The sequence below is a fragment of the Malurus melanocephalus genome, unplaced genomic scaffold, assembly GCF_030028575.1.
Source record: "Malurus melanocephalus ecotype Western Australia unplaced genomic scaffold, MMel_1.1 scaffold_1467, whole genome shotgun sequence".
Lineage (NCBI taxonomy): Eukaryota > Metazoa > Chordata > Aves > Passeriformes > Maluridae > Malurus > Malurus melanocephalus.
This window is the reverse complement of record NW_026624699.1, coordinates 20394-28978: the sequence shown is the minus strand read 5'-3', so window position 1 is coordinate 28978 and position 8585 is coordinate 20394. Positions and strand designations below refer to the sequence as shown.

The following is an 8585-nucleotide window of genomic DNA, read 5'->3' as shown; positions in this document are numbered from 1 at the left end:
ACAATGAAATTTTGAAATCCATTCTAATGCTAAAAATCCCAGGTTGCTTTGAAACTATAAAAAGAAAGTAAAAATATTTGAATTTATTTAAGCCAAAATTCACATTACATGTAAAAAGCTAATCCAGAGCCCATCCATCACTCAGTGGGTGTATGAAAAGAAAGAAAAGCAGGTTATCTGTTTGCTTGAAATCAAACAGATCTTTCCTATTAAACTTCCAAGCAAAGAGTAAACACCCCAATGATTGTCCTTGTCTTTTAAAATAATAGGGTTCAGCAGTGGATGCACTACGACACAACTGGCAGCAGCCCTGAAAGAAGAAAGCCTCAGACAGAGATCACATCCCCAGGCAGAGCTTTGTACAAAAACTCCCAACAAAAATTTTACATTCAGGTTCTGTCCAATGGCTTATGTAACATGTTTTCATGACAAAGCACATGACATGACGTGTGTTTTCTTCTCTTTCATGCAGTTTCTTTTAAGTCTCTTCACCTGCCTTTGCCATTTTCTCCTTCAAATACTCCAGTTCATTTCTAAGGGCCAAGTTACCAAACATCAGTTAAATATTTACTTATTACCTTTACCTTCTTTTCAATACTGCTAATAAACCTGTATTTTATTTTCAAAAAAGAGCTACTAATGTTGATGGGAACTTCATAAGTTGTCCAATGAAAATGTTCTTAAAATGAAGCCACGTGCCTGTCAAGTCAATATGTGAACTGTCTATACTTTTTTTAAGTAGGAAAAGACGTTCCACCTAACCTAAGGAAAATATATCCTAACCTGGAATATTGTAATACAGCTATGAAACGTGACAGGTTGCCTGTCTATTGAACTGATGGTACAGAGACTTCTGCAGAGAGTAACACTTAACCAGTTTTGCCTTTGCACATTTAATCCAATCCTTGAACTTCTCGTTTCATTTCCTTCACACCTGAAATGTCTAACCAAAACAGGGCAGCTCTTTCTATGTAATACAAAATGATGGCAAAAATTGTTCCTGTAGCAATAGTTATTTCTAATCTGAGAAAATTTCTACCTGTCCAACAGCAATACTGAATAGTTTCTGTTTAGCTATATAATCTAGAAAAACATTAATCAAAAAAAATCACAGGAAGCAGCACATGAACACAATTATTTGAGTCTTTTTCTTTTAATAATATTGGATACTCATATTTGTCTTTCCTTGCATTAGCTGGCCATTTGCCTTTGCTAGGTTTTCAGCTAACTGCTTTGTACTTTCTTCCTTTTTCTTATTATCCGAAATAAAGACCTATGTCAGCAAAGAAATAAAATTCAAAGTGATTTCTTAAAAATTCAAAGGCACCCAAAGCACACTGACCTAACTTATTCACAAGTGTAACTACACTTCCTTTCGACCTCAAATACGCGAAATAATTTAAATATTCTACAGAATATGTCATGTTGCAGTTTATCATCTGATTTGTAGTTCAAATTGACTATTGCCTCTTATAAACAGCTGGAAGTTTACAACTTGCCTCTTGTCTTCCTTGCAGTTTCTTGAGTTCTGCAGCCACACCATTTTTCTCTTGTGCTATTTGTTCTTTCTCTAGTATGAGCTCATTCAGATGCACTGTTAGTTRTTCATTCTTTAACCTAATTTAAAACAAATGGCCAAGAGGAATAAGCAATATGCATTTTAAAATCTTCTTCTAAGTTAAATATACCTATTATCATGTGTTATTCAACCGTGAAATAAGTCCAGGCCTTTTGCAGCAAAATCACAGTGATACAAAAAGGAGACAGAAGAAGGAAAGACAAGCAGAGTCAACTTTTATACAAAAATAATGGTTACTGAGGATGATATAGTTCAAAGAAGGATTAACAATGAATTCAGAAACTTTCTTTTGTTCTTAACCAAGTCATTGAGATAAGGAACAGCTGCATGGTCCATATAATACATACAAATAGAGAAAGTGTAATTTACAAATATATGTATATAACTAATGCCACAATGTGTGATTCAAAATTTTCATTAAAAACCAATCATAGTTGTTTCACTGTGTATTAAGGTAACTTCTGTATAGCACCAAAAAAAAATTAAATACTATATTTTCAAAATGGTCATACACCTCTTGTTCAAGAGCCAAAAGCTGGTTTAAATAATCTTGTTCCTTTGCAGCTGTACCAGTCAGTTGTTCTTTCAAACATGGATTTCTTTCTGCACAGGGAAAAGGAAGAGTTTTGTGTATACATGTGTAAACCACAACTCATTAAAGTTATCAGACATGAACTGACAGCACAAAGCTTTCAGAAGAAGCAAACAACATCCATGCCATGCATTATCCAGAATGTATCTTTACATATCTCTGGTGGGATATGGAAGTGGTGTGAGACASTGAATTCTGAYACCAGTGCTGTACAYRTMCCCTGCTGTGAGTCTAATGAACCAGTCTGCAAAATTACTGAATTCCATTTCTTGGACATCATTTTAAATAAAGACATTTGCTTCAGACTTCATAAGCTTTTACATTCATTCAAATTAAAAAGACTAAATAAACATCAGAGAATTCCAGTACTACATGATAGAATTGAGACGCAATTGACATTGCTATTCACTATTTATAAACACATGTTACTATTGCCCTTTTTCAGACCTCTCTGATTCCGAGAGCAATTTAATTTCTTTTCCTCTCTCCAAATTCTTGTTTCTCTCCAAATTTTCTACAGTAGCCTAAAGATCCTTCTCCAGTAAAAGTCCTCCAATTTTCCTATTTAGGAAAATTGGTGAAACTCAGTTGAGAACACTCAATGCACAGATTAAAACAAACAAGCAGACAAAAGCAGTAAAATGCACACCTGGCTGCACACTATCTTACTTAGGTTGATACAGTTTCTTGTCAGACTTGTAAATACAAAATCATAATTAAAATAAACCTCTATTAAGAGTGTACTTCATAAAGCTTAGACTTTTGTGACAGAAAATGGGCCTGTATCACAGTCTAGCAGCATTCACAGAGGCCAGACCTAATTACCTTCCCATAAGTAAGAAAATAATGGGAAATTTTATATCCCGAGGAAGTGGCATTTGAATAGGTATGAATGAAGAAGGAAATACTGAAAATCTTGACAAGGAGACAAGAAACACCAAAACACAGGACACAACAGAAACAGTGGCAATAAACAAGTTCTTCAAAGAAAACACTGAAATTGTGTATGAGAAAATTTAACAGAAATGTTAAAGATGAGACTCTGTTTATTCCTGGCATTTAGGATACTTACAAAGCAAGAGGAATTTCACATGAAGAGCAAACTCTATGAGACTAATAAAAGGAACACTTACCAGGGTTTCTGACAGCTCTTCAAGTTGCCTTTCCTTGTCACATTTTAGTTTAGTCATCTCTTCTACAGAACACACGTAATGTAAAATTAATGGAGCAGAAAGAATTTTTTATATTTAGCAGGAAGTATAAAACATTTACTCTTTTGTAATACTCAGTTCTCAAAACTTGTCGGATTAAGTTCAAAAACTGTAAAGCTAATTTATGACTTAATCTAAATGTAGACATGAAAAAATGATTATGAAAGGTAGTAGCAAATCTATATCTGAAGGTAAACTAATCATTTATCCAAAAAATATTCAGAGCCTGTTATGTGCTCCACAATTATGGTTTCAAATAAACAGGGACTGTAAGACCAGAGTATTCTCCAAGTATTGATGCATCTGCATTGCTCCAGAAAAAAAAAAAAATCTGAACTGTTGAAGGTACTCACATGGATACACTGAAAAAGGAAACCAGTTAGCACCAACTTCCAAATGTTTTCTATGTGCACATTCATAATACTGGTATTTTTTGCAAGTACTCAACACCAAGGTTGCGTTGATACAGAATTCTCACAGGTCTCATCTTGCCTTGTTCTAGACAAGCATTAGCAGGTCCCTTTTGAACACTTCTCTATAGATGCCCTCAATGTAWACAGGGACATCCAATGACATTTCTCATCTGTCAGATGAGGTCTAGGGCCTTGTGCTGGACAGCAGGAAAACAGCCCTGAGGGCAGATCTCTTACTCTGGGGCTAAGGAGCACATCCCTAGAAAGCACAGGATATCAAAGCAGTATTTMAAGAYAACCCCTGCAGGGTCATTCCACATCTGGCACGGGGAGGGGCTACAGAAACCTCCCGGGAGGGTTTAATCTCTGCTACAGCTACACAAGTCACTCCTGGCACCTGCAGTGCTACTGCTCTCAGCTGGAAACCAAAAGTACTTCCATGAGAATTCATGCATGGATGGTCTCACTATTGGAGCTCTGCACAGCACTGCCCTTTGCCTGCTACCAGCACCAACGAGCACCAAAGAAAAGGGAGTCAGATGAGTGAAAATCAATGKAAGCATTCCTGACAGGTACAGGTACTGTAAAATCATTTCTCCAAGAGCTACAGACAGTCCATTTCCAGAAAATAGCAGAAAACATTTTATTATGGCCTAGCTCATTTTCTGCCTTTCTACAAGCCTTACCCAGCTCAGCAGACTTATTTTGAAGCTCCGAGGTAAGCAGCTTTCACTCGTTTTCATATTTCTCTGATGTAAGAAAACGTAAATTAAAAAATCCTGGATTTGTAGAGTACAAAGCACTGCATTTGAAACTTAAAGGACAATAAGACATAATCTCACCACAAGCACTTTAAAAACATTTGCCTTTCAACAGGCAGATGATATAACTGCCTGCAATACATATCAAATTTCACTTTTACAACTTCAGAACAACAGACATAAAAGTAAACAAATACTTACTTACAGAAATCTGTATTTCTAAAAGAAAAAATTGTGAAAGTTGAGGGGACAAAAAATTACTTTTTTATAGACCACTATCAGCCAGCACAAATTAAAAAAAATTACCGTGAGTTCTCTGCAATAAGACCACTGTGTCAAAAAAACTCCAGATTTCAGCTTCATTTCCAATTACTCTTCATTTTGTCATAAACAGCAACCTGAAAGATGACTCTTTGAATTTAATCTTTTTAATTTACCTATTTTTCTCTTTTTGTAGCAAGCTTTTCAAATTTGCAATAGAAGTCTCAAACTCCTCTTTCAGGGCTGCAAGCAAAGCCTTCATTTTTTTACATTGCTCCTCTTGTGCTTCCTTTTCTCCAGTGACCTGAATTAATGTTTTCACTGTAGACTGGAAATCAGTTTCTAAACTCTTTTGAGTAACCTTTAAAAATATAAAATTCCTAAATACGTTTTGCAACAAACAGCTACTTTTGTTTCGTATTTATGTATTCACAGTTATTTATGCAAACACTCATCTAGTCCATTTATACTGTAAAACTATAAGCAAGGCATACCTCTGCCTTTTGCAATGAAATTTTAACCTCTTCCAGCTGTGCCCTCAAATGTTCTTGACTGACCTGGGATTCCTTTAACATTTCTTTTTCACGTACTAAACAAAAAAGATGTATGTTTATATTTTAAAGAATAGGATATTTACTTTCAAAAACGCTTCTAAAAATTTAAAATGACATTGCATTTATAGAATGTAACAAGGGCCAAAGGTACAGACATCATATACCATAAATATTTTGAATATAGATGGCTTAAAAATATTGAAAATCAAGAAAAGTAACTTTACTCAGTGGCGCCTGCCTGACTGTCAATTTGCAAAACTCAAGCATCAGATTTTCCCTTTGCAATCTTCAAAAGCTCTCATTGCTTGACTCACCCTAAAAACAACCCTGCCAGTCCCAATGCCACTTGAGCAGCTTCTGTTCCAAACAAAAATAAGGCCTTCAAGGCCCCAAAATTCTCCTACCAACCAGTAATAAAGTCACAATCCTGTTTCCTATGCTTCTATCAACAATTACATTTAAACATATCAGACACAACTCTTACATTTTGCTTCTGGTAAGTCAGCAATCTTATTTTGTGATTCCTGCAGCTGAGCCTTGATGTCTTTTATSACACCATCTTTTTCATCTCTCTGTATGGTAAGAGCTGAAATCTCGCAAAATTAAAGAAATACCATAATGAAGTTGGAAAAGAGACAGATACTCATTTTCATCTGTACCCCAGGTATGATAAGAAGACATACTGCTGTCATTCAAGTTAGATAAGGCTGTTGATCTTATCCAAATGTTGATCAAGTCACATTACTCTGTATAAAGAAGTTCTCCAGTTCAAAATCAAAACATGAATTCCAGTTGACTAAAGGTACTGAAACATCACTAAACTTGGCAGAATCAGACTTAAATKCAGCTTCAGCTGTTATTTTTGTCTTTTTCACTAATGCCCAGAAACACTCCTTGGCTCTTGCATTACCTCTTTCATCACAAATAAAACTGCACATATTAGATGGTAAAACTAAGCAAACCTGCTTTTCCTTCTGACTCACTTCCAGTTTGCATTCTTTTTTCAAACTTGTCCACTTTTTCTGCTTCTTCTTTCACTTTTGAGATACAGTAATATCCATAGTTAATATTCTAGCTGAAATATACTCCAAGTTCAATACAACTTCCAGTTTAAGATTACTTATAACTGTAGAGCTGTACAATTTGTTTCCTAAGAGTAACTGTTGAGGCAATGTTTCATTTTATAATCAAAGTATCCTTTTTTGCCAGCTTTCCACGGAATTAGTACATTACTCTTATGTTTGTTATAAGAAACAAACAGAAAAGAACATGTGAAAATGAAACAGGGACAGAGTAGCCTATTTCTATAAAGAGAGAGCATTTAAAGTTTCTGTTGCATTACACTAGTGCACTATCAATTAAATAAAACAAGCTACATCAAATAAGAATTGATCTCTAGACTGTCCTTCACAGACAAAACTTGGTCTTAGAGTGACTATTTGAAAAATGAACTTCCAATCTTGGCCCAGTGGAACAATAGAAACAATAGAACAATAGAAAGGGCCAGACAGTGAATCCAGGCAGCATGAATAAGAGGATCCCAATGTCTCAGTGTGAGCTGCTCAGCACTCGAGCACTTCAGATCTGTCTGCCCTGACACTGCATGTGTAATAAAAGCTATGAAGTACAAAACTGCTGAGCCAGCAGCATAAACACAATAAACAGAATTCTTACATTTGAAACTCATTTCCAATCTGTCGTTCTCTGCTTGCACACGAAGCTCTTCAAACACCACTGTCATTCTCTAGAAACAAAATTTAATATTTAAAGTTCATTATTGGAAACCCTGGAAGTTCTCCAAGGGCTGCTGCCAATCTCAGCCATTCTGAGAAATCACCAGGTAGATGAAAGAGTCCAAAAAGAAGACAGAAGTTCTGGCAGTGACCCAGCACTAAACACACGTCACACAGATCACACAGATCTACATCCCACAAGCTGCTGCACTTTCTCCACTGAATGTGCTTTATATAAAATAAAAACTGTGCTTGAAAAGGGACTGAAAACCCGACTTCCTGCATCACACATGATATGACACACACACACATGATGGATACAAAAAGTATCCCAACATAAACATGTCACTCAGGTCAGCATATCCACATAACTCACATTCCTTTTATCAAGCTATGTCACTCACTTCTACGTTGCTAAGAAGTTCCCCATACAATTGTCTTGTTTATTCTTTTTCCTGTTCATCTATCAAAGCAAGAACATGCAAGAAAGTTTTTCTTTTGAAAAAGAATGCAAGCTGTCCAAGTCATTATACTTAACCATCAATTAATTTTAAAAGGAATTATCAACTCTTTTCTTATTAAAGAAAGTCATTATGAAACAGGGTGCCAAAAGTTCTATCATCTGGGAAAATGTGTACTTCATTGAAATATTAAGCAAGCTCAGCTGTTAAATTTCCTTCCCAATACAATTTTTTCTATGAAAAGTGCAATTCTGGATCAATTTATATAACTATATTAATTCTTATAGTATTAATGTTGTTAAAAATAATGTATCAAAACTGTTAGTATTTTATAAACTGTAATGAAGGGTTCAGAACCGAATTTCTTCTGATCAGGAAAAATACCTATGCCCACAGAACCATTATTAAAAATTGCAAAAACACTCCATGTCCATATTTTCTTTCTTTCCTTTTGAAATTGATACTATTTTTCCATAAGGAAACCATTATAAAGAGAACAGTAAGAAACACAGCTATCAAAAAAGAAAGTACAAGTGTTTCTAGAATTAAGGCTAAAAAGAAATAGACACTTCTTGAGCATCCAGGATCAAGTTAGTAACATTTTAAAGATTACAATAACAATTCTAAATGGCATATAAAGTAAAATTCCAATCAAGAATGTATTTTAAAACCTTTAGAATTTAAACTTCATTAAGTTATCCAGCTGTCTTGCTCTGTCAGTTTTATGAGAAGGATTTTAGTTACTCATTGTGTCTTGGGGTTGAGACCTTTCTTCACCACAAATGTGTAACTGCTCCAGACAGGAAACGTCAGCTCTGGAAATTTGTTAATGTGTACTGGGAATTCAGAGTAGATTCTACTGCCTAAAATCAGGCATGAAGTGCCACTTATATTCACAGTATCTGGATGGGACTGAAAACCTTCAATGGGCTGAGCAGACYTGAGGAGAYTTGCACTGCTCTGGGGCTGATCAGGGGTGCTGACACTGCCTCAAACCCATATCAGTGTTTAGGCACCAAA

The 8585-nt window shown here is 35.4% G+C and overlaps 2 long non-coding RNA genes across 4 annotated transcripts; both read right to left on the bottom strand.

Annotated features, from left to right (window-relative positions):
• Window positions 1-1500: 1500 nt before the first annotated feature.
• LOC130587026 (uncharacterized) lies at window positions 1501-4530 on the bottom strand. Of its 2 annotated transcripts, none has more exons than XR_008966745.1 (3): window positions 4482-4530; window positions 3305-3366; window positions 1501-1617 (listed from the first exon to the last, which is right to left on the bottom strand). It is a non-coding gene; the product is annotated as an uncharacterized LOC130587026 (long non-coding RNA). The 2 variants fall into 2 exon arrangements; XR_008966744.1 differs by lacking the exon at window positions 1501-1617 and adding an exon at window positions 2110-2182.
• A 350-nt stretch (window positions 4531-4880) lies between these two features.
• On the bottom strand, window positions 4881-7374 carry LOC130587024 (uncharacterized). 2 transcript variants are annotated; one of them, XR_008966742.1, is made up of 4 exons: window positions 7046-7374; window positions 5856-5964; window positions 5312-5406; window positions 4881-5178 (listed from the first exon to the last, which is right to left on the bottom strand). It is a non-coding gene; the product is annotated as an uncharacterized LOC130587024 (long non-coding RNA). The 2 variants fall into 2 exon arrangements; XR_008966743.1 differs by having other exon boundaries at window positions 4881-5145.
• Between the last annotated feature and the right edge of the window lie 1211 nt (window positions 7375-8585).